Below are 17,951 nucleotides of genomic sequence, written 5' to 3'. Positions count from 1 at the left end.
TTCTGCTAAAAACAAAGGCTACTACTCTATACTCATCTTACTTGACTTACTTGACCTATCTGCTGCCTTTGACACTGTTGACCATCCCCTTCTCCTACAGTCTCTCAGTTCTCTTGGTCTCTGTGACACTGCCCTCTCCTGGATTCACTCTTATCTCTCTAACAGATCCTTCTCAGTCTCTTTTGCTGGTGACTCCTCCTCTCTATTGCCCCTGTCTGTTGGAGTACCTCAAGGCTCTGTCCTGGGTCCTCTACTCTTCTCTATTTACACTTCTTCACTGGGTAAACTTGTCAACAGCTATGGCTTCAGCTATCACCTCTATGCTGATGATACCCAGATCTACCTTTCCACCCCTGCACTCTCTCCTTCTGTCAACTCTCACATCAGCGACTGCTTATCTGGCATTTCTTCCTGGATGGCCTCTCACCACCTAAAAATAAATATGTCCAAGACCGAACTACTTCTAATTCCCCCCTCTAGCTCCACTCCCGTCTCTAATTTCTCTATCACTGTTGGCGGCACCACTATCTCCCCATCACCCCAAGTCCGCTACCTCGGAGTCAAGCTTGACTCAAATCTGTCCTTCATTCCCCACATCCAACTGCTCTCTTCATCCTGCCGCAACCACCTACGCAATATCTCCAAAATTCGCCCGTTTCTGAGTGCTGAAACTACCAAACAGCTCATCCACTCCCTGGTAATTTCCCGACTTGACTACTGTAACAACTTACTAACTGGCCTCCCTCTCTCCCGCCTCTCTCCCCTCCAATCCGTCCTAAATGCATCCGCCAGACTAATCCACCTCTCTCGACGCTCTGTTTCTGCTGCGCCTCTCTGTGAGTCCCTTCACTGGCTCCCCATTCACAACAGAGTTAAATTCAAAATTCTCACCCTGACCTACAAAGCCCTCACCAATGCTGCCCCACTCTACCTGTCCTCACTCATCAACAAATATACTCCTGCCCGTCCCCTAAGATCCAACAACGACCTGCTTCTTGCATCCTCTACCATCACCTCCTCTCATTCTAGACTACAGGACTTCTCTCGTGCGGCACCAACCCTCTGGAACTCACTTCCTCGAGATGTCAGACTTGCCCCTAACCTCTCCTCCTTTAAACGTTCCCTAAAGACCTTTCTGTTCAGGGAAGCTTATCACCCGACTTATTAACAAACTAACCAACTAACTAACAGTTGCCCTCTATCTCCTCACTAATATCATTCTCACCTCTGCAGTCCCCACCTCCTGTTTCCAATCCACCTACCCATCTAGATTGTAAGTTCCCACGGGAACAGGGCCCTCAACTCCCCCTGTATTTGTCTGTAAAATTTTGTGTCTTATCGTATTGTTTCTCCACTGTACTGTTATCCTTGTACCCATGGGCAGCGCTGCGGAATCTGTTGGCGCTTTATAAATAAAGAATAATAATAATAATAATACTAGAGCACCAGCACCTTTGTCACACGCGGCAGCAGGAGAGGACAATCACACACCCTAACTCTGCAGAGAGCCGATCAGTGGTAGTCTGAGTCAGCGGAGTCAGAGGCAGTGACGTGCGGTGAGGTCAGAGGCTGGTGAGGCACTGGTATGATATGTCAGAGAAATAAATATAAATATATATAGAGGTAAGAGGCGAGTGGGTCCAGCCAGGCAGGGTGCAAGGGACAATCTTATTGGCTGCTAATTATGTCAATATATAGTAACTAACTGAACCATCAGAGGCTGCTGCAATGTGCTGTTCTCAAACAAAGTGAATCACATCATTTTTTTTAAAATAAAATAAAAACCTGTGACTTTCATGCACTTGTCTGGCTCGGCTCTGTGTACAATCTGACACACACTGTGCAGCATCTAGAAGCCACATTAACAGTTTTACCTTTTCTGCCGCTATCACTCACTACCAATTACTGCAGAGACTGGAGGAAATATGCAGTGGCTCTATACGGAAGAAGGCAGCTAGTGAGGTGAGTCAGGCAGGCAGGCAGCTTTTTAGCTTTAATTTATCTGTTCCAACTGGCATTTTTTTCTTCTTACTCTATGAGCTCATCTTGACTATATTTGGGATGAAGAATTAACTCTGAAGCAAAACAAATAAAACTGTTGCTTTAATTTAGAATGCAAGTTCTGCTGGTTAGGAAAGCCCTTTATTATTTAGCAGACTTGTATTTCTTGCTGAGAGCAGGAATTCATGTGACTGAGGTGATTTATACTATAATTTAGTTGCAGGAATCTGCCTTCTGATAACTTGATAGGAATATCTTCACGTAACTGTGAAAGTTGACGGTTATTTAAAGGGACTTTCAACCCACATTTTTTCTTTTATGATTCAGATAGAGAATACCATTTTGAACAACTTTCTAATTTACTTCTATTGTCTAATTTGCTTAAATCTTTTTATATTCTTTCCTGAAAAGCATATCTAGATAGGCTCAGTAGCTTCTGATTGGTGGTTGCACATAGATGCCTCATGTGATTGGCTCCCCAATGTGCATTGCTATTTATTTAACAAAGAATATCTAAAGATTCAGATTGCAGCAAATTAGATAATAGAAGTAAATTAGAAAGTTGTTTAAAATTGTATTCTCTATCTGAATCATGAAATAAATTTTTTGGGTTTAATAGCCCTTTAAAGGCATCCTGCACTGATTGTGACCTTTGGTGTCTACCAAAGTGTTTAGTATTATAGGATTTGCTAAGCCATGGGTCATCAGATAGATGTGCATTCCGTGGCATTTATTTATCAAAGCGTCAACTTTCTTGCATTCAACGGCACCAATACGCTCGCTAAAATCACCTAACATCGCTGCCGCGGACCTGAATACGTTCTCCATAATTATCAAAAAAGCTGTCAAAAAGCCACGCACCAAGTACAGTGCGATGAGCAGCGGAATGTTGTTAACTAACAGTCATCGATCTTGCTGCTCTTTGGCTTTTTTACAGCTTTCTTTGTACCCTGTCACTAAACACCCACACTATACTATACTGTTTACCCCCTATACCGCCGATCCCGGAGCCCACCGCAACTCTGATAAATGTATTAACCCCTAAACCGCCGCTCCCAGACCCCGCCGCAACTAAATAAAGTGTTTAACCCCTAAACCGCCGCTCCCGGACACCGCCGCAACGAAATATAATTATTAACCCCTAAACCGCCACTCCCGGAGCCCACCGCCACCTACATTATACTTATTAACCCCTAATCTGCCGCCCCCTACACCACCGCCACCTACATTATATTTATTAATCCCTAATCTGCCCCCCCACACCGCCGCCACCTACCTACATTTACTTACCCCTAATCTGCCGCCCCCAACGTCACCGACACTATATTAAATTTATTAACCCCTAAACCTAAGTCTAACCCTAACCCTAACACCCCCTAACTTAAATATAATTTAAATATATCTAAATAAAAATTTCTATTATTAACTAAATAATTCCTATTTAAAACTAAATACCTACCTATAAAATAAACCCTAAGATAGCTACAATATAACTAATAGTTACATTGTAGCTATATTAGGGATTATTTTTATTTTACAGGCAGCTTTGTATTTATTTTAACTAGGTACAATAGTTATTAAATAGTTATTAACTATTTAATAACTTCCTAGTTAAAATAAAGACAAATTTACCTGTAAAATAAAACCTAACCTAAGTTACAATTACACCTAACACTACACTATAATTAAATAAATTCCCTAAACTAAATACAATTAAATACAATTAAAAAAAAAATATCTAAAGTACAAAAACAAACACTAAATTACAGAAAATAATAAAATAATTACAAGATTTTAAAACTAATTACACCTAATCTAATCCCCCTAACAAAATAAAAAAGCCCCCCCAAAATAAAAAAAGCCCTACCCTACACTAAATTACAAATAGCCCTTAAAAGGGCCTTTTGCTGGGCATTGCCCCAAAGTAATCAGCTCTTTTACCTGTAAAAAAAATGTTATAACCCCTCAACATTAAAACCCACCACCCACACAACCAACCCTACTCTAAAACCCACCCAATCCCCCCTTAAAAAAACCTAACACTAACCCCTTGAAGATCACCCTACCTTGAGAAGTCTTCACCCAATGGGGCCGAAGTCCTCCATGAAGTCGGCAGAAGTGATCCTCCAGACGGGCAGAAGTGATCCTCCAGACAGGCAGAAGTCTTCATCCAGGCGGCATCTTCTATCTTCATCCATCCTGCGCGGAGCAGCTCCATCTTCAAGACATCCGACGCGGAGCATCCTCTTCTTTCGACATCTTCTTGATTAATGAATGTTCCTTTAAATGACGTCATCCAAGATGGCGTCCCTTGAATTCTGATTGACTGATAGAATTCTATCAGCCAATCGGAATTAAGGTAGGAAAAATCCTATTGGCTGATGCAATCAGCCAATAGGATTGAAGTTCAATCCTATTGGCTGATCCAATCAGCCAATAGGATTGAGCTTGCATTATATTGGCTGTTCCAATCAGGTAAAAGAGCTAATTACTTTGGGGCAATGCCCCGCAAAAGGCCCTTTTAAGGGCTATTTATAATTTAGTGTAGGGCTTTTTTTTTATTTGGGGGGGGGGGGCTTTTTTATTTTGTTAGGGGGATTAGATTAGGTGTAATTAGTTTAAAAATCTTGTAATTTTATTATTTTTTGTAATTTAGTGTTTGTTTGTTTTTGTACTTAAGACAATTTTTTTAATTGTATTTAATTGTATTTAGTTCAGGGAATTTATTTAATTATAGTGTAGTGTTAGGTGTAATTGTAACTTATGTTAGGTTTTATTTTACAGGTAAATTTGTATTTATTTTAACTAGGAAGTTATTAAATAGTTAATAACTATTTAATAACTATTGTACCTAGTTAAAAAAAATACAAAGTTGCCTGTAAAATAACTATAAACCCTAAGCTAGATACAATGTAACTATTAGTTATATTGTAGCTATCTTAGGGTTTATTTTATAGGTAAGTATTTAGTTTTAACTAGGAATTATTTAGTTAATGATAGTAATATTTATTTAGATATATTTAAATTATATTTAAGTTAGGGGGTGTTAGGGTTAGACTTAGGTTTAGGGGTTAATAAATTTAATATAGTGGTGGCGGTGTAGGGGGGGTAGATTAGGGGTTAATAAGTATAATGTAGGTGGCGGTGGGTTCCGGGAGCGGCGGTTTAGGGGTTAATATGTTTTATTTAGGTGGCGGCAGTGTCTGGGCGGCAGATTAGGGGTTAATAAGTATAATGTAGGTGGCGGCGGTGTAGGGGGGGCAGATTAGGGGTGTTTAGACTTGGGGTACATGTTAGGGTGTTAGGTGTACACGTTCCCATAGGAATCAATGGGATATCGGACAGCAGCGAACATAAGCTCTCGCTGCTTTCCGACTCCCATTGATTCCTATGGCATCCGCCGCCTCCAGGGCGGCGGATTGAAAACCAGGTACGCTGGGCCGGAATAGTGCCAAGCCTACCTGGTAGATATTTCATAACTTCCAAAAGTAGTCAGATTGTGCCAAACTTGCGTTCGGAACATCTGTAGTGACATAAGCATCGATCTGTGTCGGACTGAGTCCGGCGGATCATATGTTACGTCACCAAATTCTACTTTTGCCGGTTTGTACGGTTTGATAACCAAGGTGAATCAGGCTCGCCACAAATACGCTGCGGAATTCCAGCCTATTTGCGGTTGACGGCTTGATAAATACATGCCCATGCCTCTTCTGGCATTTCTGATCTATTGTTAATTAGGCTGGAGGTAAGGTTAGAATATATCATTTTGTATTTCACTAATCAGTCAAACACTGAAGATTGCGTTAGTGTGTCAGGCAAAAGTCTACTCTAATGCATAAAATGAAGCATAGTTTAATAGACTGTATGAAAGAGATGGAATAGTAAAAAACAGGCTGGGCTATAAAAACTCTGCTGTGCTTCAGGAGGAGGGGGGTTTAGCCATCTGCTGTCTTTTCTAGGGAAGTTCCTCAAATTACTGAACCAGTTTCTTTCAAGACACTTTGGGGCATTTCTTTCTGCCTGCACATATTCCCTGCTACTATAGTAAAAGTGCATTTGCTCATTAACCCCTACACTGCAGGGGTAAAGTAGGGTCTATAAATCAGGTAAATTATGCTAATTATGTGGGTTTGGCAAAGTGGGCGGAACTTTAGGGCAGGGGGAGTGGTAAAAATGTTCATGCAGACAAGTGATAGCTGCAAAGTGTCTCTGGAAATGTTTTTCAAATGTTGGCAACTATGTTTGGGGGGGTGAGGTACCAACGTGAAAGAATTTTGTAGTTTAATTCAGCTAAAGCCTGGGAGACAGAAGAAGAGTGGGTCAGGTGGAAACCTCGTTTCCAGGTGTCATCTGGAATCTGGACCGGTAGTTCTGACTCCCATTTAGAGGTGTATGTTGGCTTTTTGTGTGGGAGTGATCCTCTTAGAATCTTCTATGAAATGAACAAGTGGGCTATTTTAATGCTAAGGTTAGTTAAAAAGTTTTTCAAAGGGATTGAGAGAGCGAGTTCAATCATTTTTGTGTGGACAGTCATAAATCGCTTGGTGTATTTGGAAGTAAGAGCCTGCAGGGTCGCCAGAAACACCAGTTATGAAGCAGCGGTCTAAAGACGGCTGCTCCATAACCCTGTCCGCCTGCTCTGATGAGGCGAACAGGAATCGCCGGAATTCAACCCGGGTTGATTGACACCTCCCTGCTGCCGCGAGTCTGCAGGGGGCGGCGTTGCACCAGCAGCTCTTGTGAGCTGCTGGAGCAATGCTGAATACGGAGAGCGTATTGCTCTCCGCATTCAGCGAGGTCTTGCGGACCTGATTCGCACTGTCGGATGAGGTCCGCAAGACCTATGCTAAATAGGCCTCCATATGTTAGTTAGCACATGCAGTGATCTACAATAGACAGTGTTGCATTTTTCACATTGCTACAAAGTAGCCCTAAGGCACTCTTTTTCTTTCCTTTTTATATATGTTACTTTTTTATATACAAGTAGCTATAATGTTTTGACTTCTAGATTAGTCACATTTATTTCACAAACCACTAATTATTTCTAGCACACTGTGCACGATCGCACACGGTGGAGCCTTTATGATTTACTTCTATATTTTTTATTTTTTTTTGTACCTTCTGTTGATTTGTGTATAACTTTTTGTTTAATAAGTTTCTCTAGCACGTGCGCTTGCATATAATTGAATATAACTGATATAATTTGCACATCCTGTAACTGCACATGGTCAGACATATTGCCAGGTACTGTATGCATGTTCTATATAAAGTTACACTTGCCTATATAATAAATTTCTACGCCGCACTTAAGCCACTCTTCTTATGAAGACGGCGCTCCTACTTTGCACTTTGTATATTGATATTGGTCTATAATTGCTTACTAAATCCTTGGGTTTATCAGGCTTGGGGATAACTGTAATCATGGCTTCTAAGAGCAGCTGAGAAAATGAGTGTCCTTGATCTATTGAATGGAACAGCTCATGTAAATGGGGGCTAATGTTGCATTGGATTAATTGATAGAATTTGGCAGTAAGCCCATCTAGTCCAGGGGACTTGCAAGCAGGTAGGGATTTAATTATGTTTACTATCTCTTGCATTGTTATTGGGGAGTCTAAAGCGCGCAGTTCGTCCTCTGGAACCATTGTCACATCCATGGACTCGAGGTATGAGTTTATCTTTGCGCGACTCTCGCTCTCGTTTGGACTGTTTAGGTTATATAGTGAAGAATAGTATGAGACAAAGCTATTAGCTATATCTTCATTCTTGGTGTGCACTGTCCCAGAGTGATGTTTAATAGATTACATATAGGAATTGAGTCTTTGTTTCTTTAGGGATCTAGCTAGCATGCGTCCTGCTTTGTTAGTTTCAGCAAAGAATTTAGCTTTAGTAGTGAGGGCACGCATGTGAGCATTTTCTACCAGGAACTCTCTAGCTTCCGTTAGGTCGGCTAATTTTTGGAATGATTGTGGGTCTTGTTTATGCAGATGCTTTATGGCAGAGAGGGTACCAGTCAAGGAGGTGAACAGGGTAGATCTTTGCTTATTAAGTTTCGCTGTGAGCTGAATAATAATTCCCCTAATGTATCATTTATATGCTTCCCAATTATTCGTGATAGTGGTATCAGTAGGAATATTCATCTGTGTATTTGATAAGCTGGTCCAGAAAATCATTGTCTGTGAGAATGTGTTTGTTAAGTCTCCAGTCCTGTCTGTGTTTGGGTTTAGATGACCATTTAAAGGTAGTCTTCACCAAGTTATGATCTGACCAAGGTGTATGTGAGATCTTCGAGTCTACCAAATTCGTGAGGAATGTCTGATCACAAAAAATATAGTCAAGTCTCGTGTAGGAATGTTGTGAATGGGAAAATAATGTATAGTCTTTGGTGGATGTATAGACAGTACTCCACGTATCAAAAAGAGTAAGTGATTTTAGTAGCGAGTGGTTGTTCCTTATTTGGGTATGTCTAAGTTAGGATTTACCTGTTGATGTATCAAGAGCCGGGTCTAGTGGAAAATTAAAATCCCTACCAACTATGAACGGACCCTTAAATATGTCAAGAAGCTTGTTAGTGACTTTGCGGAAGAAAAAAGGAGTTGGTTTTACGGGGGCATAAATGTTAGCTATTGTAATGGGTTTTTCATAGTAGAGACCAACCAGTATCAAGATCCTACCCTCGGTATCACAACATTTTTGTAATAGCTCTAATGGTGTGTTGCGTTTTAATAGCGTGCATACACCATTGTGTCTGGTTGGGCCCAAGCTGAAATAATACTGGTCATAGTATCTAGATGGAAGTTTTGGTTTGTGTTTTTTTTTTTAAAGTGGGTTTCTTGTACCATAATGATATCCAATTGTTTTTTATGAAAGTCATGCAGAGCTATTGACCATTTTTCAGCAGACAAGAATTCCTTAACATTCTGAGTGGCAATGTGTATTGGTCCGTCTTGCTTGTGTGTTGCCATTATGTGAAATGCAAGTAGAGGTTAAGCAGAGATAAAGCAAAATACCAAATTACCAAAAGGGTATCAGAAAACTAAAAATTAAAATAGGGGATTGAGGGTGAAATTATTCAAGGGGAGTGTGACAGGGATAAAATCAACTTAAGTCAACTCTATGGAACCTGGCTGGGTTCTGAGTAAAGGGTTATATGTGTAAGGAGCTATTAGGCAAACTGGGTGTACATTTGCTGAAAAGTAAAGTAGAAGAAAAGAAAAACATGAAGACCAGGGGGCCTATTTATTAAAGGTCTGTCGGACCTGGTCCGACAGACCTCGCTGAATGTGGAGAGCAATACGCTCTCCGTATTTAGCATTGCACCAGCAGCTCTTGTGAGCTGCTGGTGCAACGCCGCCCCCTGCAGACTCGCGGCCAATCAGGGAGGTGTCAATCAACCCAATTGTACTCGATCAGGTTGAATTGTGGCGATCTCTGTCCACCTCCTCAGAGCAGACGGACAGGATATGGAGCAGCAGAGCTTGATAATGGACCTCCAGAGCTTACCTGGACAGTACATATATAAGAATAATAATTAAATAGAACTTTAGGCTATAAACTCTTTAGAACAAAGCTGAGTAACAGTGCATTGAGCATTTAATACACGTGGGAAAAACATCCTAGTTTATCATAAATGGCAACCAGTAAACAAATAATTCTTATCTAAATCGGTTAGCCAGGTTGCAAGGAAGACATCCCGAGCCTTTCTGGGCAACTCGGAGGCATGTACATTTTAACTCAAACAGGTACATATTATCCTACTACAACATAAATGACATAAGTAGGAGATAACTAATTTAACTACAGAGCTTAGGGAGGTCCGTCAAAAAAAAGCTGCTGTTTGACAGTTTAGCACTAGGTTCACATCAACTATAAAGTTTTCCGTGGCCGGACTTTTAGCCGACGGACACTTGGCCGACGGACATTTGGCCGACGGACATTTGGCCGAAACACAAGTGGCTGTCAGATAACAGTCCGGCCACGAGATAGATAGATTTGATAGATAGATAGATACATAGATTAGATAGATAGATCAATAGATGCAATAGATACATTTGATAGATACGATAGATAGATAGATTTGATAGATAAATAGATAGATTTGATAGATAGATAATTTCCCAGACAGAGAATTACAAAACGTGCGGCCTGGGACCCATGGTAAGGTTCCCAGAGGCAGTTGCGGCGCCCGAGGCTCTAATTAGAACAGAGCACTCTGGAACGTATCTGCCCTCGGCCGAAATCGGAACATTCTTTAGCTTTCTGTCTGTCAGCCAAATGTCCGTCGGCCAAATGTCCTTCTGCCAAATGTCTTTCTGCATTTTGTCAGAGCACCAAAGTCAACACAGAAAAGTGTTATTCGTTACTGTAACACTAAACCAACATCAAATATGAAATGGAGGTTTTTGGTGCAATTTATCAAGCTCCGAATCGAGCTTGAGGGCCCGTGTTTCTGACACCCCCCTGCTGGTGGCCGATTGGCCGCGAATCTGCAGGGGGGGGCGTTGCACCAGCAGCTCACAAGAGCTGCTGGTGCAATGCTGAATATGGAGAGCGTATTGCTCTCCGCATTCAGCGATGTCTGGCGGGGCTGATCCTCACTGTCCGATCAGGTCCGCCAGACCTTTAATAAATAGGCCTCATGGTCTCTACCTGAAAAAATAGTAAGTTAACAGAAAAAAACATATTCAACACAGTGTCATATTTACGTGTCCATTCTCATGGGGCCTCATTATTGATGTCAGCAGAGCCAGTTTGTCTCCTCTTATTTTGTTTCATCGAGCACTCTAACCACGGACGCCTTTGAGGTTTTGGGTTGTCGCATCTAGATGATGATGGGGAAATTGAGGAAGTATCTTCCATTTCCGACCCAAGATGCTCATCAATTTGAAGAACTGTTCAATATCAAGCAATGAGGAGCATTCAATTTTCCTTCCATTTTTAACAGCTATCACAGAAGTTGGGAAAAACCCCACCTGTAAGGTATTTTCAGTGAGCGTAGATGTTAATGCAGAGAAATCTCTGCGCTTCTGAAGGGTCCTTGCTGAGAGGTCTTGGAAAACCTGAATACGGTGGCCTTGGAACATGGTGACTTGCTGTTTCCTGGAGTAATTGTAGATCTCCTCCCTATGTTGGAAGTTTTGAAAGTGGACAATAATGTCCCGGGGTGGTGATCCTTCAGCAGGCTTAGGGCGCAGCGATCTGTGGGCTCTATCGAGGACAATGTCAGGCAATTCGCCAGAGTTGCTTTTCGTTAGCTCAGTGAAGAAAGCTTGTAAGTAATCCTGGATTTCACTCCCGAGGACAAATTCAGGGATCCCTCTGAACCTTAGATTGCTCCGCGAAGAGCGATTTTCTCAAGATCTACCATGTGCTTTTGGTGTTGGGAGGTTTTAGAGGAAAGGCCCGCTTTTTTTTGGGACATCACATATTCATGCTCTTCGAGGGAGTCCATCCTGCAACAGAGATCAGAAATGTCCTTTTTCAGGTCCGCACACTCATCCTTTATGCAGGACTTTCATTGCTCCATAAGTAATGGGGTCATCCTTTTCTATTCCGGGGGTCCCAGACTGGGAACACCCCGAGGCATCCGCTGCTTCACAAGAACTGTCATCATGAGAGGCCTGCATTGTGTCAGGATCCTAACTATTTTTATTTTTGTCTGTATGTTTGAAGAAGGAGCTCACTGTACCCTGGCCCGCTTGTACTATTTTCTGCGTTTTATCATTCCTTGTAGTTTTCCTTTATGACATTTTGTGTTTATTACATGAGCAGTTAAGGGAGTATTTACTGCAGTATTTCCTATCTCTGGTGCTCAAGATACACTACTCCCGGGGTATTTGCTCTCACAGAGCAATCTCGGGAAAGGGTAAAGTGGTTAAGACCCGTTGCTACAAAGAATAACCGGAAAGAGGGAGGGGTGAATTACCTCTCGGAGGAAAAGAGAATTCAGAGGCCATGTAAGTCTCAAAACATCCAAATTATATGACTGCGGTAAGGATGGGAGGTTTGAGAAGTATGCAGCCTGTGAAAGCTATAGGTCATTCACTTCTACAATATGTAATCTATAGTTGTCCGTTAGAGATCTTTAAGGACTTTATCATAGAGTTTCACTCATTAGTATGAGGGAAACTGATGCTGCAAAAGTTATTTTATGCTCTTAGATACTGGAAGGTGGCAACTAGAGAGAAAATTTTGACAAGCTTAAAGTGCGCACAGGGAGCTGACTGTGCTAGTTACTGAAATTCAATTGCGGTTATATTAGTGGCGTCCATGCCCGGGAAAGGTATGTTGGGCACACAGGGTCATTAAGGGCCTGCAGACTAGGTGTACCTCATATATGGTCGAGTCGTCTCTGCAGCATGGGCTGAATTCCGTATCGACCATTGCAGGTCTGGTTGTGGCCTAGGGCAGGACTTAGATCTGCTGATGTACTGTTACAGATCCCCTTAGGTTATGGGGATATAGGTGTCATCTAATGCAGTCAGCACTTACACCCTCTTAATGTCCGGTCTATTAGGAGACTCTGGGCGGCTCAGCATGACGGCTCAGTTATCCCAGCTGTTAGACGGTGTCAAGCGCCTGCAGTATGTTAGGGCACAGTTATGAAAAAGCGTGGGCCTCCGAAGTTGCGGACGAGAAGAGCGTGCTTTTAGAGCGTGAGTTAGCCCCCAAAAAAACAGAGTAGTTTAATTCACTGCATATTTAGGTGACTGTTCTCAGGCTGTTAATAATTTTAGCGTTGTGCTGGCTTCATTTGGTGTCGTTTACACCCAGCTTGCTTACAGAGCTTCAGTTTAGTGCGGTCATCACTTTTGACTGCTCGCTCCATTTTTTTTAAATGTCTAAATTTGTATTAACTGGTTTGTTCCTTTTATTAAAAACCTAAATTATTCACAGGGATTAGATCATTACCAGTGATAACCAAATAGCTAACTAGTATGTTATGAGAAATATATGACATTTAGATTGCTTCTGCTTAAACCACAGAGCAGCCACACAACGTAAAACTTAAAGGCACCTTAATGGAACACGAAAGTCAAAATTATATTTTCATGATTCATATATTCATTTATATACATTTTCTAATTGGCTGATGGCTGTCACATGATGCAAGGAAAAGGAACACTGAACTAACTTTAAAATTTGTCAGTCTGAATTTCAAATGAGTAGTCGATATTTTTCAAAGTGCTTCTGCATTATCTTTTTTTTTTTTTTTATATTGTAATTTTTATTAAGGTTGTAATTACACAAACAAACATCTTACATTTCAAACTGAACAGAAATCTGAAACGCATCAATAATACATACCCAAGAATGGACACAATCTTAATTTAAGCATGTACAGCTGAGATGTATTGGTAGATTAGAGAAACCTCATTTTTTAAATTTGATATTAAAGATATCCCTTAATAAATGTAATCATTGTAATAGATAAATAATTTCCCCATATGAAAGTATATCAGTCACTCTTGGACTGTTGATAGCTGAGCAAAATTAGATAGGGGAGTAACAGGGATCATGAATATAAGGACCACTTGTGGGCCCAATAATTACTAACTTATGAAACATATTCTTTTGGTCAATATATAGAAACCTATAAGAATATAATAGGGAGGATGCTTGCCTAAAATGGCATATTGCTTGAGATGATATATATATGCAGTTAATTTGATACTATTCCAAGTATTGAATAGAGGGACAACAATGCAAGACACTAGACAGCTATAGCTATAAACACTCAATATGGTAGCGTGAAATAAAAGAGCGTTTGGGGATGATATTTGTAAATAAATATTTTATATTAACTGGCAAAATGAAGTTGTTTGCTTCCACTGCACTTTAACTATTAGAGTATTAGTAAGGTCTGCATGGAAACATAGGGCACACAACAGTTCTCAATGCATAAACTAGATATCTGGGATATCAACCTCATTAACTAAATAAACTGTTTCTCCCTGTCACGGCCGCTGGCAGGGAGATATCCTTTGGGTAAAAACAGAAGAAAAATAACCTCTAGCTTAAAGTAAGAATTACCTTGATTAAACTTTACAATACCTAGACATTATCGTAATGAAGAGTCCTAGTATATAGATAAACAAAGTGCATTAAAACTAAATAGTGCATTATGGCAACTTCTATCATTGGAACTTGACTTATTTGTTTTATACCCCTCTGTGTAGCATTTTATGCAGAGTTAAATATTATTAGTAAATGACAGTAATAAATAAGTTAATGACAGTAGTAATTAACAGTAGACTATAAAAATTCCCCTATACCAGTTGAAATATAAGAGCAATAGAAAAGAACAAATCATAAAAGAAACTTCCTTAAAATGTCTGTTTAACTCAAAACTGTCAAGTCCCGTTTTTTTCATAAAGTAAGTGATTGAATTAATTAGTGTTTAGGTAGCAACAGAATAACATGTTAGAGTGTCAGGTCTCTGAAATATCAATGTAAATCTTCAAATGCACACTTCTGAACACTATATACCATAGCAGCAAAGTTCTGAGGAGTATGCAAAGGGAGAGAGGAATGTGACCTAACAGGCATAAATTTCAACATTCCTGTGACTTCGTAGCAAATACAAAAGAGGTGTAAGAACTTCCAATTTTCTCCAGTGACAGCAAAACATATCTCACACTCTTCACAGACACTTGGGCTCATTTAGGTAGTAGTCTCTGGGGGACATAATAGTAAGGCAGAGTTAAGTTTCACAGTCCTCCACAAAGACAAACCTATAAATAACATCTCTTTAGTGAATTCCAAGAAACTTGGTCTCAGAGACACTATTACACTATCGTCCGCTTCAGAGACTGCTCGACTGACTGCAGATCGTAACTTATTGTCTAACCCACTCCAACTCGCCATACCCAGTGACTCATTGGATTTAGCAGCAGGGCATAAGGATTGTGGTATTTACAAGGGATTTTGTTCAGGACTCTGTGAGTAAAATGGTGCTGTTCACTCTTGTCACCCTGAAGCAGTTGGGCTAATACCTGAGATGGCTCTATTGTGGGGTAGGGTTTAGCACTAGCAGTGTTGCTGTTTCTTAGGGATATGGCAGTGATAACCTGAGGGAAGTCAATTTTCAAAATACTGTATGCAGGGCTTAGCTGGGTGTCTATGATTACCGTTCCTGCAACTACATTGATCAGTGATGTCCCAGCACACTTATCTTGTGTGTGATCCCATTCTCCTGAGATTAGTGATGTGCAGTTCGGTTCTTTTTGGTGAACCGGTTCATTTCGGACGGTTCGATTAACTGAACCGGTTCATGAACCGATTCACCAGTTCACCTACTGAACATGAGGTAGAGGCTCTACCTCATGTTCAGTAGGTGAACTGTAGAGCCGCAGATTCGTTTCCTGCAGTGCTAAGTGCTGTATGTAAATGACTCAGTGTACTGTAACTCTAATGAATCATTTAGATAACAGTACACTGATTCAAATAACAGGTCACACTCGCAGCGGTTCTCAACAGACCCCTGCAATTACATTAACCCATTCAGCATCCCATGTTTGTGTGTGTATATATATATATATATATATATATAATTTGTAGCTGTTGCTAAGTAAAAGTTAGCTTAGATATAGAGGAAGAACAACAAATATATATATATATATATTATATATATATTATATATATACATACATACACAAACATGGGATGCTGAATGGGTTAATGTAAATGCAGGGGTCTGTTGAGAACTGCTGTGAGTGTGACCTGATATTTGAATCAGTGTACTGTTAGCTAACTCGTATGCAATGAATCTGTCTGTTAACAGTACACTGAGTCGTTTGCTAACAGTTCACTTCTTTTGAATCAGTGAACTGTTAACAGACTGATTCATTGCAGACGAGTTAGCTAACAGTACACTGATTCAACAACACTGGTAATATGATCCTAGAGTGAGATTCTGCTGTGTGATTCATTAAAGGAGGAGTTAGCAGAGCAGAACTCACTCTAGGATCGTATTACCAGAGTGCTGCTGATGACTCAGGAACTGAACTGTTTCAAACGAATCAGTTCAGTCTGATGTACTGATTCATTCAGTTCAGTGAAAAGATCCGGTTCAAATGAACGATTCGTTCATGAACCGGACATCACTACCTGAGATCCTTGTTGTGTGATCAGCTCCATTTTCGAGTAACAGTAACTCCATCCCAACATCTGTCTCCCTGGGCTGTGTATGGGATCCATTTAGTTTGGGCGCTATAGAGAGAGCTCTGTCATCCCACACTGGGTTCTTTCTCTGTAGCGTAGCTGCATCAAGCTCCATATTTTCAGATCTATATGTCTGCTCAGAAGGTATAGCGTTAAGGAACTCCTCAGAATAGGCTCTACATAGACTCTGATAGAGAACAGGGGGGCCATCTCTCTCCTCCTCTTGTAATTTACGAGTGGCGCCAAAACCTATGGTGATCAGCTGATGAAGTTTCAGAAAATGCTCGTCCAGCAATTTCAGAATCGCATCCTCTAGTTTCTGCTTTCCCATTATGAGTCAGTGTAACAAGTAGATTCCTTCCAGTTTTGACCAGATTTAACCACTAAGGTTTAGTAACCCAGAATTCAGAATCCTGGGGGGGGGGGGGGGTAAAAATGCGGCAGCTTTAACAACACAGGCAGAGAGGCCTCTCAACCTTGTGGCTCAACGCTGTGAAGTTAGCTGAGGAACATAGGCAGGTCCGCTGCAAGCTAGGTATTCCCAGACTCCCTGTAAGCTTCACAGGGTAAGTTAGCTTGAAATGAAAAAATATTAGGCTAATCTTAGCAAATAACTCTTAAAAAGTTAACTAGATTCAGGAGCACTTCACAGATGCGTCCTGCCGCAACAGCTGTAGGCTCCGCCCCCCTTCTGCATTATCTTTTTATCATGCGTCTGTTGATTTTGCAACTCCACAGTATTTAATGGTCCTATAAAGGGACATGTAGACTTCCATGAAAATATATCAGTACCCTTGCATTTTAGAGAAAAACACAAAAAGCATGAGTGGAGTTTGCCTAAATTCATGTTGACAAGTTCTAGTCCTTCTGGGAGAATGTCCTTTGGACAGACAAAACAATAGAAGAGATTTTTGGCAAATCACAACAACTCCATGTTTACAGAGGAAAAAAAGAAGCTTTCAAAGAAAAGAACACTATCCCTACCGTGAAACATGGAGGAGGCTCAGTGATGTTTTGGGGTTGCTTTCAGTGATGTGCAGTCACTAGAGGCAGGTGAGGCAGTGCTTCACCTCTCATATGGGCAAAAATAAATATATTTTTTTTATTGGCTTTAAAAAAATAAAAAAATTGCTATTTTTTTTCCCCAGCATTTTTTTTTTCACAGCTACATGTTGTGCAATGGAGAGGCACAAGCAGGTCTGCCCACCATTACACAACATGCTGCGCCATCTACTGGATGAAAGTGGTTAAGATCATTGCATGGCCCATTATCTGCTTATTTGAGGCAGTCCCATTTGGGCTGACCCAATCCAGTGAGAGGCATTAGTAAGTGGAATTTAGGGTTGGGGCTGGATGTTAAATCATATAAAACAAAACAAAAACGGAAAAAAAACAACTTTCATTTAGTTTGTTGCTGTCCTGTGAAGCTGACAGCTTTGCTAAAGTGAAAAAGAGAGTTCTGTTCTTCCCCTCTAAGTGCAGTGGAATGTTCCACTGTCACTTCCTGAATCCTTACAGAGCAGGAAAGGGAGAGAGGCAGAGAGAGCACTGTGTTTCAGACACATTTTATTGTAGTAAGTGCTGCAGACTTTACTGAAATGGATTCTGTTAGTGAAAATGATAATTTAATGAATGTGGTTTAGTGTTTTTGTTGAATTGTGTTCAGATGCAGCTCATTAACAGTAAGTGAGCATAACCCAATACTTACAGGAATTCAAAGGGTCAATTCAAATTTAAATCCATAATTTAAAACCCAGAGTTTGAAGTTAAGTGTGCAGTGTCCACATTAT

Source organism: Bombina bombina, chromosome 7, assembly GCF_027579735.1.
Source record: "Bombina bombina isolate aBomBom1 chromosome 7, aBomBom1.pri, whole genome shotgun sequence".
In the NCBI taxonomy this organism is placed as follows: domain Eukaryota; kingdom Metazoa; phylum Chordata; class Amphibia; order Anura; family Bombinatoridae; genus Bombina; species Bombina bombina.
The sequence above is the reverse complement of the archived record's forward strand: the minus strand, read 5'-3'. Positions refer to the sequence as shown.